Here is a 20,643-nt window from a genome sequence, read left to right on the forward strand (position 1 = left end):
CGGTGAGCTGTGAGAGGCACGGCGCTGCCCCGCCGTCGGCATCCCGTGCCCAGCTGTGGCAGCCCCGCTTGGACGGCTGTCCTGCGGAGGTGTGATTCTTCCTTTACACCGTGAAAAACAGCTTGGAGGGGTGGGTGTAGTTTTTATCGTTGTTATTATTAATCATGAAATTCCCTCCTAACTCTTTCAGCGGACCCCCTGAAAGGACGGATTGATTTCCCTCGGAGTTACTCTCTCCTCTCAAGCCAAAAAAATTGAGGATCCGTCCATAAAACAGGCTGTGCTTTGCCCCCTGCTCCCGCAATTAGAGGGCAGTTCAGGGCTCTGCCTTCATCTGCCCCCGCTCTGCTTCACCTGGCTTGGCTGCTCTAGTGGCTTTGGGTTGCAGCTGGTGGTGGCAGAAAAAACTCGAACCCAAACCCAAAGGCAAACCAACCTCCCAAGAAACAGACAGACATGACAACAGCCCAGACCGAAACAGAGTAAAATGCAGCAGCTCTTGCCCGAGCCCGGAACGGCTGCTGAGCCTGGCGGTGCCGCTGGCGCTGCCGGTGCCGGCGGGGCTCCGCAGCGGGCAAAGGGCTGCCCCTGCTCGGCCAACCCACCGCCGCCGGTGCCGGCGGGCAGCAGCCCGGGCTGCAGCCGCTCCCTTTGGCTCTGGCCAGACCTCCCCAAACCCGTATCAGCCTTTTAAGTTTCCCCTTTGTTTTCAGAAACTCGTACACGTTTCCTGCCCGTTATGAAGATGGAGCAGTCTCCCCCAAACCTCTCCTCAGCCACAAGTGCACGCTAGAAGTGCTCCCGGGCACAGCGAGGTATGTGTATTTTTCTATTTGTCATCTTCACGCATGGTTATGAGGGTTTTTTGTTGGTGTTTTTAAATTTCTGGAGTCGCTTATTTTTTGCTTCCTCTTCCCTCGCTCCCCTCCTTTTTTTTTTTTTTTTTTTTTTTTTTTTTTTTTCATTCTTCTTAGGTTTTGGGGTTTTTTTCCTCCCTTATTGTTTTTCGATTGGGTGTTTTTTTTTTTTCCCACTCTTTTCCCCGAGCCAGACGACCGGGGATGGAGCTGCATATTAGCAGCAGAGCAAGCAAGAACTATTGTCCCACCCTGCAGGGCACGGTGCCCCCCTCTGTCCCAAAGTGCAAGTCTTCCCCAGTGCTTGGGGTTTCCTCATTTTTCTTCTTTTTCTTTCTCTTTAGTTTATTTTCTGGGCGGTTCCTCTGTCTCTAATACTTTTGGGAGAGAGGGAAAAAAAAGAAAAAAAAAGAAAAAAGAAAGAAAAGAGAAGAAAAGAAAAGAAGGAGTAGCACAAGACGACTGGGTGAGGGAAGACCATCGCTAGAGGTTTCATGCCTTTAATAAACACTTCAGAGTGGCTGCCCAACTGCTGTCCCGAGAAAAGGAAGCGCGGCACCAAACGGAGCCCGGGTCCCACTTCCTCGCAGCGCAGGAAACACGAGCAGGTTCCCCGCGTCCCTCGCCCTTGATCCCAAGCGCTTTTCCATGAGGAGCGCCGGGGAACCGGCAGGGACGAGCGGCGGGACCGGAGCGGAGCGAGGACTCCTCCAGCCGCCCCCTGGCCGCGCCGGGGCCCCACGCGCGGGATCAGCTGTTGCGTTCCGGAGGGGGGAGGACGTTCTTTTGGTGTTAAAAAGAAAATAATCGGCAACTAAAGCAGGGGAGGGGGGTGGGGAGTAATTCAAGCGCCAGTAAGCGATTGAGCGGGTGTTTTACACGCGCGGCATCGCCCCTCGCAGGGGGCTGGGGGCGGCCGTGGGGTCCGCGGGGGGCACCCGGCGTGACCCAGCCCGAGGCGGGCAGGCTTGGTCGCTGCGGGACGGGATCTCTCCGACACCTGCCCGTGGGGCTCCGCCGGGCGCGGATGTTGGGGACCCCGCAGAGAGCCCCGGCCGCCGCGGGTCCGTGGGTGGCCGCGGGAGGGGCGTCCCGGGGGCAGCGGGGACGGGGCTCGGCCCGACTCGCGTTCCTGGCCGCGGAGCCCCGCAGGAGACGGGGACTGTGCGGGTGTGCGCGGGTTCGGGCTGGATCTCGGCGTACAGCGGTTTGCGGCGGGGAAAAAAAAAAGTTAAAAAAAAAAAAAACAAACAAACCTGAAAGAAGAAAAAAAATAAGAAAAAGAAAGAAAGAAAAAAAAGAGCAATTTTCATTCCAACTTTTTTCCCCCTTCTTCCTAGACTGCTAATTCCTCTGTGTGGGCAAACACCCCTTCTCCTTTGATTCTTAGTCACAGCGCCTAGATTAAATACCGGTTTTAATGAGAGCCGTGGCTGTGGCCGCATTAGGTGATGATAGTTATGAAGACGATCTGACCTGTTTTGATGAAGACGATCTGACCTGTAGGGAGAGAGGGAAAGGTCAGCCACATGCAGTGGCCAGATTTCTGCTTGTTCCCGGCACATGCTGCTACAATATTGATCCGCGGAGAAAGATAAACATAAAAGATAGATCGTATGTGCTGAATACTAATGAACGTGGCTTCCAGATTTTAATTGTTGTTGACTTCTTGTTTCCACTGTAAACATTTGCTGACGTCCGTAGGGCATTTTCCCCAGTTTTGTTGTTGTTGTTTTTGTTGTGGTGGGGTTTTTTTCTTTTGTCCTATTTTATATTATTTTGCTTATTTTATTTTTTTTTCCCAATCTCTCAATGAGTCTCTTGACAGAATTCTACCCAGCAAGTTACTTTCCTTATCAGCCGAGGTGCAACCACCCGAAAGTCACGGCCAGCATGTCCTTTCCAGCGAAGGAAACCGCTACTGAAAACGGGGAAAGCTCCTCTGAAGGGCAACATCTCTACTCGGGATGATCCTTTCGGATTCCTACTTCATTATTCGCTCCATTCCTTTACAGCAAAGAGCTGCAGATGACACTGAGTTGAGGGTTAATTTTTTTCCCCCTCTGCTCTCCCGGACTGGACTGCTGCAAACCCAGCGGTTACGCTGGAAGAGAGCTCTCCTTTCAAAGCCTCCCCAGTTCCCAACTGTTACCAAACCAATGCACCTACGGGAGGCAAAGAGATGGAAACACGCCGTGTCTCGGGGAGAGAGGCATGTCAGACGCGCTTTCCCCTCGGCTGTGCAGAGGGAGGAGGCTTTTTTCCGAGGGTTTTCGCTGCGATACAAAATTGTCAAGGATCATTCACTGCCCTGACTGCCTCTTTAATTTTTTTTTTCTTTTCGAGATGGTCAAAATTAGCTGTAAACTGGATAAAGCAGCCCATGAAACAGCTATGCCCAAACACGCGTTTCAAGTTTGTTGCTTCGCGAACGACCGAGAGTAAGCACCATCGGCTATATAGTGGCAATTAACTATATCAGCCTCACATTTAAGAAAATGAGGGAGATATTAAACTCTTAATTCCCATCATTACAAATAATTTTCATGAAGGGAACTTCTAAAAGATTTTTTTCCTCTCCCTTACGCTCTCCAGTCTATTTTTTAACCCCTGAGTGATTTACTACGTAAGTAATTTTAGAGGATACAGTTTACAGCTTGAGTTATTAGACTGAACACCTCTGGCTGACACCACAACACCTTTTTTTTCTGCCTGCAGCTGTGAGTCACAACCCCATTTTCATACCAAACTGCTGCACATTCCTTTACAATATAGGCTTCCTTCTTGCAAAGATCAAACACTCTGCAGCCAACGTGTTTATTTTAAAATACAGGAAAATTAAAACTAAACATGGACTTAAAAGGAAAGAAAACAAAACAAAACAAAAAACAAATGCATCATTTCTTTCCCTTCTGTCTCTCCTACTAAAATAAATTTAAATAAAATTAGGAGGGAACGGCGTAGACTGCTCCAATAACATAATACAGTGACAGAGCCAAAACAGTTGTTTTCGACAGGAACGATCCCTTCTGTTTGCTGTTATTTATTTATGTATTATTGTGGCTATGGTTTTAATTATATGTGGGAATATTAGGCCAAGATGCTGTAACCGTAGCCTCCCTTTAACACACTTTTCTTATTTGTTTAGTACCAACGCTACAAGGCAAGAACAGGCGCACCATAAGGAAAATGTTTTCAGTACTCTGTTTAAGAGCTTACAACAGGGAATCCCGGAATTACAGGAAAACCTGCAGGCCTGCTCCGTGGAGGTGCCCGGCAGGACCAGGAAGATTTCGTGCTCCTCGGCAGGTTTCGGGGTGCGCGGAGGGGGAGGAATTGCGGGAGAGGTGCCCGGAGTAATTTTTACCGAGTAAAGAGGCTTTTTGAAAGCCTCCTTGCTGTTCAGCAGTACAGACACTAGGATGCTTCTCAGTTTTGAGCACGCTAAAGGTAGACTTAATATCTGCTCCTTCCGGTAACCTACTGCCTACTCCCCCCCTGAGGCTTGAGAGGGGGGCTTGTGAGTCCTTTTTCTTCCATCCCCTATTTATGTTGTGGTGTGGTTTTTTTTTTTTTTTTTTTTTTTTTTTTTTTTTTTTTTTTTTTTTTTCCCTCTGGAGGAGCGTACTCAGTGGTGCCCATAATTTCCTCTTGCTCCTTTGCGAGTCTTTCCCCACGTCACCGGAGTGATGATGGGCGAGGCGGGGAGAGAGGGACATACCTGCCCACATTTATTTATCTTTGGTACTCATATCGAAAAAAATATTACTTTAGAGGAAAAAAAAGAAAAAGAAATAAAAAGCAAAGCCAAGGATCATTCGCATTAGGAAACAGATAAAATAACTTCTCCTCTCATCCCTCCAAATTATCCTCCGATCCAAGTGGCTCCTTGAGTGGCTCCAAGAGCTGTCCGAAGCAAGGGACGAATCCGCACTGCGCTCTGGGCTGTTTTTGCGCAGCGAGGAGAAACAGGACCAGCCCTTGCCAAGCGGGGCCACGGCAGGTCCCCCGCGACCCCAAGGTCGCTCCCCGGGCCGAGGGCTCTCCGACCGCTCGCCGTCGCGGCCCGACGTGCGCCCAACAGCAAAGAGGAGCCGCAAGGGCTTGCCCCGCCGAAAGCCCTCCCATGCCGCAGGGATCGCTGCTGCCGCTCCTGGGGCCTCTCCCTTCGCGCTGCCCGCACCTGCCCAAGCGCCCTCGGAGCCACGGCCGCTTTCCTCTCGCTACCTGCGCGCACCGCGGGGGCGGCAGCGCCGGGACGGGCGGCAGCGGGCGCCGAGGCTTTCCCGTCCGGGACAAACGACACCCACTAAGGCGGACGGCTGTGGCCACCAAGCCTCCTCCCCATCCTCCTACCCCACCCCACCGCCCCCCCCACCTCCCGAAAAAAAAAAAAAAAAAAAAAAAAAAAAAAAAGGGAGAGGAGTTTCTCCTTCCCAGCTCTTCAATGAAGTTCTGGGACTTGGCAATTGGCAAAGACAGCACAGGTATCTACGGATGACCCGTTCCCCCCGCAGAGGCTGCTGGAGACTCAGGGGTGTTTTTAGCGCGGATCCCCCGCGAGGTGTTCCCTCCACCCGCGCCCCCCAGCTCAGAGGGCGATGTCTCTGCGATCCCTGACAGGATGTACGTCCTAGCTGCCGGGGGCAGCGGCCCACCTGGCCCCACACTCCGCGGTCCCCTGTGAGTGCCTCCCCTGCTCTCCCGTCACGGGCTGACTCCTGCGCTCCCTGCACACCCTGCGCTGCAGCCGCGCGGGTGCCCCGAGGTATTTGGGGTGTCTACAGCAGGTGGACTGTTGGCCCGGGAGAGGGGTCCAGATCCTGTCCCCCGAACCTTTCTTTTAATGGATTTGTAACAAGCTGGCTCAGCAGCCCCACGTCTCTCCCTGCCAAGGTGCTTCGTGCACACAGAGCTGGCAGGGGTGCACTTAGCCACTGCCCTGCCCTGGTCGGACAGTCCGATGCTCAGTGGCCAACACACGCCGTCTGCCTCCCGAGAAGTAGGAACCTAACCCTTCTCGGCGGGTTTTTAACAAAAAGGGGCAGTTGTGTTTAATAAAAGCATCGACTGAGGCTAGGGGAAGCCGGGTTCAGGATGAGGGGGATTTGACTCGCTAGTCCTTCGGGGAGCTCCCGCTCGCCTGGAAAGGTTCCTGATTCCGCGGCGTTTGGGGGCATGAACGTAAAAGTCAGAAACAGCTTTTGTCCCCAAACCCGATGAACGCAATTTTGCAACACGATGATGAGTTTAATTGGTTTTTTTTGTTCGTGGTGGGGTTTTTTGTTTGTTTGTTTGTTTTTGGTTTTGGTGTTTGGGGTTTTATTTGTGGGGTTTTTTGTGTTTTTGTGGGGGTTTTATTTATTTATTTTTTTGGCCAGTTTGTCCTCCCCGGGGAAGCACTGAAAGCGGCGCCCCTTGAAAGAATACAAAGGGGATGTGCGTCCTGGCCGCTCCCAGGCTTCGATCCCCGAGCCCGGCGACACGCAGTCCCGCAGGCTCGGGAACGGCTCCCCCAGAGCGCCCGGGCTCTACAGCGGCACTGTCCGTCCTGTTCCCGCTTCTCCCGTGGCGGTAACAGCGGGATGCCTCCGCCCCACTGGGGCCGTACATCCTGCTGTCCTGAATTTCACCACTGGGAGAAACGGGGGGCCACCGAGTGATAGGTCCCCTGAGTCCGCTCCGGTGCACCGGAGGGGTTTCGGGTCTCGTTTTCCCGTGCCCGTCATCTTGGCATTTCGGCACTTCCTGGCGACTTTAGACGTCCGCTTCATTAGATATGTAAGGTGCTCTCGGCTTTTGTGAGGCTGTCCCCGCCTCCGGGGCGACTTGGGCAAAGAGGGGGGAAGTCCTCCTGGAATGCCCCAGCACCAGCTCTCGGGAGGTACAGGCGGGGCACACGCACAGGCTGTGCCAGCACTGTGTGAAATGTGCCTGCCAGGCTCCGGAGCCTGCGAGTAACCTCCCACAGCTAATCCCGGCCCCTCGCCCCCGCCAGCTCTTGCAGCAGGACGGACGTGAACAAACAGGGCTGCGGCTCCCTCCCGGCTTCTGGCATCCTCCAGCGCCCCCTCCGCTGTGCCCTCAGTGCTGGGAGCTCCTGTGCCCCCAGTGCTGGTTCTCCCCGCACCGCGGAGGGGTCCCGTACGCGCCTTCCGATGAAGCAGCGGGCAAGAAACCTCAGGGAGGCTCGGGGCGAGCTCTGCGGGGCCGGCGAGGTGTCCCCCGCCTCGGCGGGTGTGTATGTATGTGTGTGTGTGCATGTGTGTATGTGGGTGGGGGTGTGTGTGTATGTGTGTGTGTGTAGGGGGGTGTGTGTGTGTGTAGGGGTGTGTGTGTGTAGATGTGTGTGTGTAGGTGTGTGTGTGTGTGTGTGTATGTGTAGATGTGTGTGTGTAGGTGTGTGTGTAGGTGTGGGCAGCGCCGTGCCGAGAAGCGGTGTGGATGTGGCAGTGGCAGCTGTCGGGGCTCAGCCCCGCTCCCGGGCACTGGCAGGTTGAGAGGCCGTGCCGGTGCCTGGAGCACGGTACCAGAAACCAGACCATTGGAAACTAGACCATTGATAGACTATGCCTCTGAAGCAGCGGGAGAAGGGAAGAAGCAGTCTTTGCTACACCATTTCTTATTTTGGTGGGATACATCTGCATTCATGAGCCCTTTCACACTAATGCCCTTTATCTTACACTTCCAAAGCTTTCTAAGGACACCCATGCGGGTGCATCCCACATAGTATGTGGGCTCCACTGCCAGCTCAGAAGATGCTGTGGCATCTCAGCCTCCCAGCTTGCTGGCCTCATCTGCCCTCAAACACCCATGGAAACACACACCTGCTTGGAGACACGAAATAAGATGGAAAAAAGATGCTCCACGACACAAAAGGTAATGTAAAATGTAATGGTAACCTAGTACTGCAACAGTTACACTGGAAAAGCCCCTAATTTCCTCTGTCTATACAGTGGCAACGTTTTCTTTCCAGGAAGGAGAATAACAAGCAAAAGGCACACATGAAGGTGCAAAGAAACAGCTTTAGGGGCAGGTTCTTGCTTCTCAAGCAAAACCGACCAACCACCACTACCAGCCAAAAGAAATCTCATATGTTTTATTTGCCTTCCACGGACTTGTATATTTAGCACATCTTTTATTGCCCCACTGTGCTCCCAGAAAGTTACTATACCTTAGCCTGAAAGCACAGGCTATGGCATGAGCTTCTGGCAGCTCCCTCCTGCTACAGCTGTGAAAGGAGGTTTAGCTTCCAGCATTCATTCATCTCACCACTCACGCCAGACATTAAGTGACTAAATCAGCTGCTGGGGTGGTTCGTGGTGCAGCCAAAATGATCAGCTCCCATGTGCAGCACATTAGAGATCTCACCACCTAAGCCAGAATGACACTAACATACAAAACTCCCCCAGCCAATGGTTGGCTTTTAATAAACAATGATTACATCATATGCAGCTCATAGCAGTTTTGCTATTATCAAAGAACAGCAGAAGCTATGTGAGAGAATGTAACAGCTAAAGTTCTCAGGTTAGCCCAAGTTAGGGGCCTGAGCATTGAAATTAATGGGTGTGTTAATCCTTCATCTTAATTTCTGCAGGAGATGAAGCAATAAGAAACCACGTAGAGATTTTTGTCTTTAAAATATGTTCCTTTAATACTCTCAAATAATAATCCCTGAACACATGACTTCTTACCTTCATGGGGTTTAAGTGGATTTTAAGTAATTCCTAGACCTTGCACAGTCCTTTTATAGATAAATACCTTTTATCCTCTGCACGTATTTTGCTAAGCAAGTGTCATGGTGGGGGTGTATCAGAAATATCCAGATGGGCAATGCCATCATCTGCAGTACTATCAGGAGTTGCTGAAGAGATAATTGAGGTGTCAAGAGGCTGCAGTGGGGATTGAGTAGCAGGAACTTATAAACTTTAAGAGCAAACAGACCATTTTAATTCAATATTCTAGAATGGGAAAGACAAATAGAAGCGCCCCAGCAGAACTGTTTTCAAAGAATGTTTTCTACGAAGTCTCAATGGTGTTATGGGCATATCCCATTTGCCTGAGAATATTTACTTTTCTGTTGGTTATTTGAGAGTCTTTGATGTTTACTCAGCTGACCCATCCTGATTTCTTGCCCTTTGCTGCCTGTAGGCACCTTTTGTCACTGCATGCCTACATGCTTTATATTCAGTTTCCATACGGATAAAAGTTGTCTCCTGGGCAAGCCAGACAAAATGAAACCTCCAGGTTTATTTCAGCTGATTTGAACTGCTGCCAAGGCAAGGGCCACAATGTCTCAGGGATAGAGTTTTAAAAATCTAGTAAAGAACAGAACAGTCAATTACTATTTATTTCCAGAAGGTATTTCTGCATCTTCTTACAGTTGAATTTTATGAAGACTCACCCCATCAAATTCTAGCCCCAAGCTGTAGTGTAGTTTCACACATGTCAGTGAGGCAGTTTTCCTTAAAAAACAAAACAAAACAAAAAAACACCCCCAAGAAACCAAAAAGCAAGCCCCTGATGGTTTCAAATCTAGCATGATTGAATGTTTGATTGTGGTCATTGTGAAAGGGATCTGGAGTTTAATAAATAAACAGACAATCAACTTTTTTTCTTTTCAGGATACACATGAGTGAAATAGAAATATTTGTATAAAACAAGGACACTGCTATTCTACTTTAAAAATCTATATAAAATACTGAATGTTGTAAAACTCAGTGCAAAATTTTACGGAGACATATCCTAGTTCCTAGTATGCTAAAGAAAACTGAATTTTAGGCTTCTATGTCTATAGAATTAACAGATTAACAAACAAAAAATTCTTCAACCAGCTCTTCCACATAGATGCCCAAACCACACTGCATACTCTGAGAAGTGGTCTTGCTTTCTAGTTTTGTGAGCAGTCTTCAGTGAAGAAGCCAGGTACCAGCAGGAGATGAAGAGTGACCATCTTTCTCTCCCCAGGAGGTGATTTCATCAGGTCAGGATTAAGGAAAATAGCAGGGCAAGCTGGAATATCTTGCAGGACTGTCAATCTAACATTTTCCAAGAACAGTACATTCCCACAAAACTATAAATAAGAAAAAATACGTGCTAACTGCAGCACATGAGCAGAAAACCTATTATGAGCCTCCAAAAAAAAGAAATCATCTGTCTATTTGGGAAAAGTAAAAAGCATATACTTGAAGTTGTTATCATATAAACACATGCCTAGAACATGAGCTTTTCCAGCATGCAAATAAATTGACTAGTCACTCAACATAGTCTCCATATACTGAAATTTAAAGTAATTAGAGGAGAGTTGCTGGCTCCATTTGCAAATATTTTATTTTAATAACACTCAGGATATTTTCTGTATTTTCAGAGGTACTAGATTTCAGTTTGGTACAGTTAATGTAATAGAAAATTCTGTAGTCATTATTGACTGCAACTGCCAACATACAATTTGAGAATTAAAGTCCAGTGTGGAAAACTGGTGATGAATATCGAAAGCAGTTTGTGCTCACACTCCACCTTATAACTGACAGTTAGAATGAGTTGGTTTTTGAGGAGATACAAGGGGATGTGGAAGCTGGTTTCAAAGAAAACCAAACAATTACAGACACAGCACTGTGTCTGCAATCAGTGGCTTGGTCTGTGAGTTCAAGCTGGTTTGGTCTGACAGGAACAGATAACTGGAATTTGAAGTTTATGACAATGAATTTGATAGAATGTGATGATATTCAACATATCCTCCCGCATTAGTGTGACTGCCCATTTCTCATTAGGGTCAGAATGTTCTCTTTAGTAAATTGGCCTGCATGATCCAAAAGTGCTTTCCTTGTGGGCTGAAATGAAGTGCTGCCCTGGGGAGAAGGAGCATGTGGGTTACTAAGCCCCAGCCCTCTCCTCTTGGGGCCCTTCAGCATTATGCCAAGTACAGACTGGTGAGATCTGAAGCACACCCCTGTCCCAGTGCCAGGCAGGGGTTTGGCCCTTCCACACAAAACATCTTGGTGCTCTCTTTGCAGTTCAACATCCTTGTAATCTGTCTTTTCTTTTCTGTAAAGATACAGAGGCTCAGGCTTACGACTCAAATCGTAGGGGACTCCAAAGAAGTCTTGATGCAAGAGGAACCTGTCTGTTCCCACCGTGGATGGTGTCACCTGCTCATGGGGCTTAAAAGGGATCTAAGCATCCGTGTTTCCAGTGACACTGTGCCTAGATCCTTTTGTCCTTGGTGTAATTTTACCTGAAATTGTAATTGGGAAAACAATAAACTTTTTCTTGACAAGGAGATGGAGGCAGTGTCTGGCTGTGTCCTTCTAGTAGCCAGAGTTCAGTACCATCCCTGTCTACTTCCCAGAGACCTCTTGGGTGACCTGGTTTGGGTGTCCCCTGACCAGCAGAATATAATGTCTTCTACTCACCTGTCAACATTTCACTGTTCTGATCCCACATAAATTGCACTGCTGTGACAGTTGATGGAAAAATTGCAAGTCTTTAGAAACAGAGCCAGGGTTCCCAAATATGTTGTGCCATGAGCTAGTTTTGCTGTGTGGGGCTTCCCTCTGGAAAACCAAAACCACCTACACTGGAGAGGCACTTAGTCATCTCTCAGGAAGTGATCAGTCACTTAAAAGATGGAGATTCCCCCTAATGAATTAATACAGCCTTTCTCCTCTGACATCAGCAGATTATCCCTGCGAAGGCACTGGACCCATGGAGTTTGGTTAGATCTTCCCATTTCAATGATACAGTTAACCTCAAAGGTACAATTTCTTTGGAAATATGTTGGAACTTTTTTTTCTCCCAACATTTCTAAAGGATTTTCAATATTTTTTCCTGCTATCTTAATTTTGACTGTCTTTGAGGTAAACAAAATCCATTTTAATTTATAGAAATTGATTTTAAAATGAATGAAATGCTACCCTGCTACAGAACCAACAATAGCTGCTCATACTCAGGGGTATGAGCAGAGAGCAAAAGCACCAGTCAGGGACACAGATTGATTTCTTGCTGCACTTTAAGGGGCAAGCACTGCAGATAATCCAGATGCCGAATTCATGAAAAACAACTGTCTACCTTTGATAGACCTGACAAATAATACAATCTCCCAATTTATTGCAGGGATATCTTCTCAGTCTGCAGCTTTGAGGTCGAATGAGAGACCACAATTTGCAGTCTGGGGCCTCATGGCTGTATGACACTTCCCACAGGACATGAAATGATGAACAGGAAAGCAGCTTACCTGCTTTACTGATGAAATATTTACTTTTTAAGGCTTGTAGTCTCAATACTACAGTCTCCATATTCCAAACACTTTTGGGAACATTGATGAGAAAACACACGTTTCTGGGAATCTTAAGGCAATAAACACATAACCTGGCTCACACCTGAAATCTGACATATTGTCTATACTTAGTTTGTATATACAGTAAACACATCAGCAAATGATTACTGGTGTCTATTATACTTAAGGTTGCCATATATTTTCAATTTAATTATTTCCTTTCCTGTTTTCGTGTGATCAGTTTTCCTAAAGAAATGTTCTGTGGCTTTGAATTTCCTCTCTGTGGCTTTTGCCCCTAAATGATTTTCCTAAGTCTTTTTTTCACAGTGCTCTTTCATCCACTTTTGAAGTGGTGATGGTTAAAAAAAAAAAAAAAAAAAAAAAAGGAAGAAAGAAAGAAAGAAAAACAACAACAACAACAACAACACAACTAAAAAAAAAAATGGTTTCCACATAGACTAAACCTCCCAAACTATGAGAGTCACAGCAAAGTTAATGTGGATGTAACCTGCATCTAAGACCAGTGTCCTCCAGTCAGGTTTTGATTAATTTTCCACTAATTTTGGCTGTTTTGTAGTAGGAACCTTTCATTTTGGGAAAGAAATTTAAGATATTTGACTGGAAAGGCAGATACTTCAACATAGGTTGTCCTCAGCCTGAAGCCTCCAGATATATTATGCTCATTAAGTGTCCCATTCCTCTGTCTGCATTTTTGTTTCTAAGAGGCAGAGGCTGTACCCTCTTTAGGATGAATAACTTGGAAAGAAAGAATTTACAAGCTCCACAAGTTTATTGGTTCCAGATTTCTTTCCTTTCCTTTTTCCCCTCTCCACACATAATTTGAGATGCCTTCTCCTTAAAAGTTTAGATAAATATGTTGAAAACATTAATACATCATAAAGGTCAAAAGATTAAACATTCAAGAGTCAGCCAACCTCAAGAACTATTGTAGCGAGATTTACGTGATCTATAGCCATCTCAAAAGACACAGAGTATCAAGGACAGTTACTAACTTGCTCCAGCATTTTAATCTGTTTTCTGAGCTGCCTGTAAATTCATATCCTGTTTAATTCTTTGCTGAAACATAAATTAGAGAGAAAGATGTTACCACATTACCAAAAATTAGCATGAAACTCCTCTGATATTAGTAGGCAAGATGGGCATAACACTGAATAAACAGTGCATTGTCACTGCAACCCTGGCATTTTTCAGGTATGCTTTCAGCATCAAGAGACTGAGCTCAGACAAAAAAGTCTATTACTTTTCACAGTGGCATAAATAATTTCAGGGAAATAAATAGACTGCTCCATATAGAGCCAACTAAATGAGTTATGGTTCAACAGGGAAAAAAAATCCAACCAAAACTTGACAAACAAAATGATGTTACCTTCTAACAGTAGCTGCTAGGTATGTATATCCAGTTAACATTGTCTCTACTGATTAGTTCTGTTAATCCGAAACTCTGCACCAGTTATACGGACCAAGACAAGCTAGGAGGGACTTTGCCATCTCTTTCAACTTAGAAGGATGGATGCTCTGCATTCTTCTCCTTTTAAACACTTTAGGACAGCAACGCTGGGCCAGCCGTGAGGAACTAATTTATTTTCCCTATTGCATGCAACTGAGGAGTCAAGCTGCAGTGTTGCTATTTTAAAGTGCAATTAAGCTCCATTTTCTCTAATTCTTATTTTCTAAGAAAGTGATGGTTAGGACTGATAAATGCTCAATATGGCTGTGGGTAAACCCTAAATCTAAACTAAACTTTGTTTTGGGATGAATCTGAAATTAAAATTGCTCCGTATTTTCCACACTCCTAAACAGGACTAAAGCCTGACTCCCAATCTTCCTGAGAAAGCTCTGATGGAGGGCAGCAACATCAGCAGGAGGCAGAAGCAGACCAGCAGCTAAAAATCAGGAAGGGTGAAGAGTATTTGTTTCCAGGACAGACATCACCTGGCAGGTGTCATGGGTAGCACTATGAGAGATAGATACTGGGATGTAATGGTAAAACCCTTCCTTTCCCTCTAAAATAATAGCCTGAACTTCTAGTTTACAGCTAAGGGAAAAGCTAATTACTTTTTCCAAACACACCATGAAAGTTGATGTCACTGAACAAACTTGTCTCAGATCATTTATAGGCACATTGGCCTAGGAAACTTGCTTTAACCAACCCTGAGTATAAAAACCAGCTTTTTGTCTTCTGCAGCAACTTTTGCTAGAACCCTGTTTTGAACAATGAGAAGCCAGTACAATTTTTCAATAGTTTTTGTATTTCCCTACTCCACAGCTGCAGTGCTAAGATATCATTTAAATGCAGCTTTTTGTGATTTCTAAGGTCATCATTTGGATCTTCCAAGAACCATCTAACACTTTTCCCATATTTACTGGGAAAACAACTGCAGACCAGGGAACATTGCAGTATTTGGTGTATTTTCCCAGATATTCATATTACTAGTGAGTAAGGACTGAAAGAGACATTTATCTCTTCCTCAACTCAGCTTATATCTGAATGAAATTACATTTCCTATTTGACTGTATGTTTTATTTCTTAATCACTTTTCCTCCTTCTCAACAAATACAAAAGGATAAAGAAAAGGTAGAATTGCTTATGGGAAGCAAAAAGCAGTGTAGTGTCTGTAGGAAATAGGTCTATATATAAAGTGCCTGCTGTATATATAGCAGGTTTTAAAGAAAAGTTCAAGTTATGAAATAATTTACAAAATAATAAATGAAACATAATGCGGCTATGCAGCTTCTTAGAGAGGTCAACTCTTCTCCCTTACAGATTTTATCAACATCTTCATGCTGCTTTAAAGTGTTGAAACCTTTACATTCTATCTACAAAATCTACTGAAAGATGTAATGAGGAGAAGCACAAAAAAAAAAAAAAAAAAATCTATCCCTTGGGGTAATTTCTAAGGAGGCAAGATCTTCTTTCCTGCCAAAACCCAGTGTCTTCAAGGATCATGCAGCACTCAGTGCCAAATGTTTTATGGCACTACTCTCCAGCTGGCAATAGGTTTTGGACCACAGCTTTGGCAGAGGCAGCAGGGTGAGCTGACTGCTGTGTTTTGATTGTAGCATGGTTCTGATCTGACAACCCTGGTGTGATCCAGAAAGGCACCTTATTGCTTCCTGAGGAGGCTTCACAAGAAGATTAGGTGCCTGGTTACCTGGGGTGAAATATTTAAAATTAAACACTTATATTCAAGAGATAACCTACCCAGTGCCCAATATTGGTAAGGGAGCTCCTCACAGCTGGGTAAGAAATGCTGTGCTTTAGTCCTCACCCCTCATTAGGCTTCAGCAGCCTGATTTGCTCTGGATTGGGAGTCTGAATTTGTTTTCAGAGACAGTCTGACCGATAAGGGAGAAGTTTTAAGTGAGGTGGGCTGAGAGCTGTTGAAGGGTTGAGAGGTACAGCATGACTTTTTCCTGGGGAGCCTTGTAAGTGGAGAGCGGCTGGGTGGGGGCCACATCCTCTACCCCTGGATTGCGGCAGAGACAGGAATGCAAGAGTTATGAGGCCAGGAGGAAGGCAGGCAAGAAGAAACATCAAATAAAAACCTAGGGGGTAGGGCAGCCAGCCAGAAGAGAGAAGACACCCAGCCAAATACATAAATAATCCTGGGAAGCCAGAGTAGAAGGCAGTAATTCCCCAGTGCCTGCAAGCCTGTGGTTGAGGAGCTGAGACTGGATCTTCTGAGGCAAAGGACTGTCTACAGCTGTGCCTTGCAGAAGACAGCCTCCAGCCACTCTACCACCTCGCACAGGGATCCAGATGAAGAATAATTTTTTACTGCAATGACATTTTTGTGCCATTTTTATCCCCAGTGCAATAACACAGTAAATAATTCCAGTTTGCCTTATTATAAGTCCCAACTGACAAGTAAAGGCAAACATACATTAGAAGAGGCAGAGCCAAGAGAGTGTATTCAGTCTCCATACTGAGAGTGTCCCAAACTCAGCAAACTGCCTGTCTTTAGTTTAACATGTTAAATACAGAACCTACTCAAATAAGAACCTGGTGCATTAACATCTGAGTAGGTGTAAACCATAGATTGCATAGTTCTCAAAAAAGCCTTTTCATAGATACACTGAAATTTCTGGAAGGAGGGGAATGCTAATGTAACACAAAGAAATAATTCTGGAAATGGAGGTGAGGTTTGTTCCTTCTTTTCTCTAAATCAATGTGGAAAAATGTCAATATTTAATATATATATCTAATAAATGAATGCATATAAACAAAATTATTTCCGGAAAGCCTGAAAACTCCACAGCTTGTAACTCCAAAGAGTCAGCTGTTGTCTTCATATCTTAGCCAGGTGTGTACTGAAAGACAACCAAATGTTCACTTTTGAGATATATTTCCACATATGCCAAGTTTCCTTTCTCTTTCTGTAACTGCATTTTGTCACAAAACCCAAAGAATGTCCACCTGAGAAAAAATGCTAAATGGCTGAAATGGCAATGACCCAATTTATCTGGTGCAGTAAGATGACATATATCTGAATATCTGTCTCAAAAAAGAAGTGGAGGCAAAAACATTAAAATGACAAGCCAATGCTCTGTCATCAGCAGGAAACTACTTTGTCATTGACTGTGACAGAGTTTGCAAAACCTAATAAGACATCAGAAGTGTAAAGAACTAAAAAACCTCACACTGTAAGCATATTTTATGGAAGAAAGATCTTATTGCCATAATGCCTTAAAAACTGCAATTCTTGGAAAACAAGAAATGTTGTAGATGCATTAATTTAGACCCTTAAGTTTTGAAATAAACTAAGGGACTTCTGCAGACTACAAAAAAATCTGTGACACAACAGTAATAAATGTATTGGAAAAACAAAAAGCAAGCTGTAATTTCCCACAATAGTCCACTGTTTCATATGGAACACATACTCTGGAGTTAATGGGAATTAAGGTGGATTAACAGAAGGATGTGGCCTGAATTTGATCTACAGGGGGACCTACAAGAGGAAAAGGTCATTTGTAAAGAAATCAGGTTGAGACACACCCACATATAAGGCTGCATAGTATGTTTTTAAGTGGATACTTACTAAACAGTAATGTATTACAGCATAAAACTCCTGATCTAGTCCTGTGAGATGTCACAAAGAGACGTGACCCTTCTCTCCATTTCCAGCTGGGTCAGTGAGCTCAGGGTTTCGGAGGAGCTCTCAGGCACATGCCCTGCTGCAGGGCAGGTAACACAGCACTGCCCCATGGACCTGAGGCCTCATCAGCGTGGTCCTCAGGAAACACAGCCATTCCCCATGCAGGAGAGGTCCGTGGCAACCTGCCCGTTCTCAATGCAGATGAAGAACAACAATTCTCTCTTCTGCACAAGGTACAATTTTCAAGGATTGGTGGGTCAGTTATATCTCAACCAACACCCCTTGGGTTATTTGTAGATATTTTCAATAAAGAAGTATTCTATCAAATGTTATCCTTTTAACTCCCAGCCATTTATTCCATAGCACAGGATAAAAAAACTTCTTGTAATTTTTGAAAAGAGAAAGAAGAATATTTTGCACTGTCTCGGGACTTGGAGATTTCTGCATTGTCTTGATGAAAAATCCCATAAAATTTCCTTTGAGGAGACTGCAAGGAAGCAGATTTTGGAGTGGAATAGATCAGGAAGCCATATAGAATAAAAGATGGTGAAAACATGGGCTACAGCTTTGCTACATCAGCTGTAATAACTTATTATTGACATTTGGTCTTTGAAAACGTATTTTCTTCTCCACTGCAGGCTAGAAGAGTGGACTACACACAATGTTTAATCAAAACTGGAGACACAATACTATTTCTTAAGTAAAGCAAATAAGAACAGCTGAAGAAATAATACATCCAGGTTTAGAGAAAAGTGTAAACTCAATATTCTTTAAAAATGTCAGATTGTTCTGTCAATTTCTCAGATAGAAGCCCTCAAGCCATCAGAATCCATATAAAGTTTGGGATTTAGGAACTGAAGCTAGGAGGGATGCAATTTTTGGCCCTTGTGAGGGTTTGATTCTCATAACCTGAGGGTTATGAGCATCGTGGTTTCAGATATAATGAAATGTGTGTATAACACTAGTAGATGAAGTTTGGAGAAGAGAGTGAAAAAAGGGTGGGAAAGAAAACAGACATTAAAAGAAACTTCAGGTCCATGTGGTAGAAAGCTATTTGGACACACAGAAACTGTATAGCCACATGTGTGAATATAAAAAGAACGGTGAAAAGGAGAAATTTTCATTTGTTTTACAACCCCTGACCAGAAGGAACAGTTTGCATGGGAAACCACAGTCGTTCTGGGTTTGTTATGCTCAGGTGAGACTGATGGTTGCTCTCCCTGCTCCTCATTCTGGGCTGTTGCCAAAACCAGGTGTTCTGTGGGGTGCAGCCAGGAGTGGGACTTTCCCAGGGCTGGCCATGACCCCTGATGGGTGCTGTCCCATGGGTGGCAAGAGCCCTTGGTATTTTTGGACATCAGTGAACCCAGGAGAAAAGATCCCCGTGGTGCTGGGCCCAGCCCAGGCCAGAGAGAGCAGAGATGTGGCTGAGATGGGGCATGGCTGAGCCAAAAGAGAATCTTGTGCCCTGGGTGGAGGTGGTGTGCATGGAGGTCACTGGGAAGACTGTAGAGGAGAGTAGGGGTTGAAGGTACCCTCAGGGACCTGACACAGAAGTCACAAGACAAACCAGAGGCATTATTCTGCTCAGGAATTTGAAGCACTCTGGTAAAGACAGTTTTGCAGGAGGTACTTGAGCAGAAATGCGCTGTGCCGTTGTCTTCTCTACTCAAGTACTTGCTAGCACAGCCCAGGAGATTATTTCTCGTCATTTCTTATTTCCCATGTTTAGGAAAGCAGGATCTCTTACATCATCTCAAAGTAACAAATACACCACGGCACTGCTGAACTAATAATGCAGGCAAATATTTCCTCACCAGCACAGCAATGTAGGCAAGCTCCAGTTTTTGCCTGGTTGCTTCGGTTCCCAGTCAGAGGACAGTTCATTGCAGCTGTGCAACCCAACACCCAACTCTGTGTGCAGATTCCCACTTTCCGCTTTTGAAAACTCAGTCCAGATTTCCTTTCACTCTGGGGCTTCATGAGCTGTGGCTGTGTTTTCAAATACCAAACACACTGACTGCATTTTGGAAGGGTCTCACTGTAAACACTGAATGAGTTTTTCCTGCAAACTTCATTGTTACAAAATTACAAATGACATGGAAATGAAAACAGGTCAAACCAAATTACAAACATGCATTTTCTGTTAAGAATCCATTTCTCAGTGTATGAACTCATTTTTCAGGAAGTATGCCAAAGCATTGTTTTGAATTTATGTCTATCTCTACCAACATGGGATCACAAATAGGAAAAAGATGCCAGAACTTATTGTAGGCAGAAGAATGTGGGAATGAGGATAAACTTTTGCTTAAGTCTGCTATACAATGTTTTGTATCTTTGTCTATTACTGGTTATATGGGATACTCTGGATATCTTTAATTCAAATCTCTATTGGGTGGGATATTGGGTCTGGTATTATAAAATGCCAACAATCCAAGTAATACATGTCCAACAGGTAAGAAAGATACCCTTTAAGGGCACAGTCATTAGCAAGGAGCCTTCATTAGAGGCTGGCAATGTCCTGCTCCTTGTAGGCACGCAGTCATCATCTGATTCATACGGCTGTGAAGACCATGGCCTGGCTGCTTCCCTTCCTTCCCAGATTAAAAGTTTCTTCTGTTCCATCTTCCAAACTGAACACTTAATGTTTCTCAGTGGAGCAGAAGTCCTTCATCGGCTCTGGACTATTTGTCAGCTCTTGCTCCTTGTAATATATATACAGTCACTTATTCTGAAATGTCCCTAACTCCTGAAAAATATTTCAACTAAATATTGCAAGTTGCCAGTAAAAGGACTAATATACTAAAAATACCTGTTTTCAGAAGCTGAAAACTACACAAATACCTGCAGACACATTTTTCCTGGGAATGCTTTAAGCAATTCAAGAGCAAATTTAGTTAGGGTGCTGTAAATTGGAATTGCTCTACTGATAACAGTTGAGTCTTGTTTCAGTGTAATTGGTAAAAAAACTTTTTTTTGCCTTTCAAATAGTTCTTTGGAAAGTGGAACTACAAAAATAGCCAGCAGAGGAGCAGGTGGAGTAATCCCACAGCCTAAAATATCCATTATAAACTCCTGTGGAAGGAGAGGTTAGACTACAAGATGTAGTAGGTTCACCCTACTACATCACTCAAACATCTTGTGTGATGACATTATTTGCAGAAGGCTGTTGTTGATACCATAACATCAAGCATGGCTGAAGTAATCTTCCAAGTCTAAAGCAAAAAGTTTCATTTCCCTTGAGATCTACTTCTGTAAGGGTGACATTGCAGGATGCCTTGGGGGCAATATCACTGTCACAGTATCAGTCTCACTAGCACCTTTCCCAGATAATAAATGCCTGTCCCCGTTGTTCAGAAAACTGATACGAGTAATCAGTAAACCACCAAATAAT

This window comes from Sylvia atricapilla, chromosome 2, assembly GCF_009819655.1.
Source record: "Sylvia atricapilla isolate bSylAtr1 chromosome 2, bSylAtr1.pri, whole genome shotgun sequence".
NCBI classification, from domain to species: domain Eukaryota; kingdom Metazoa; phylum Chordata; class Aves; order Passeriformes; family Sylviidae; genus Sylvia; species Sylvia atricapilla.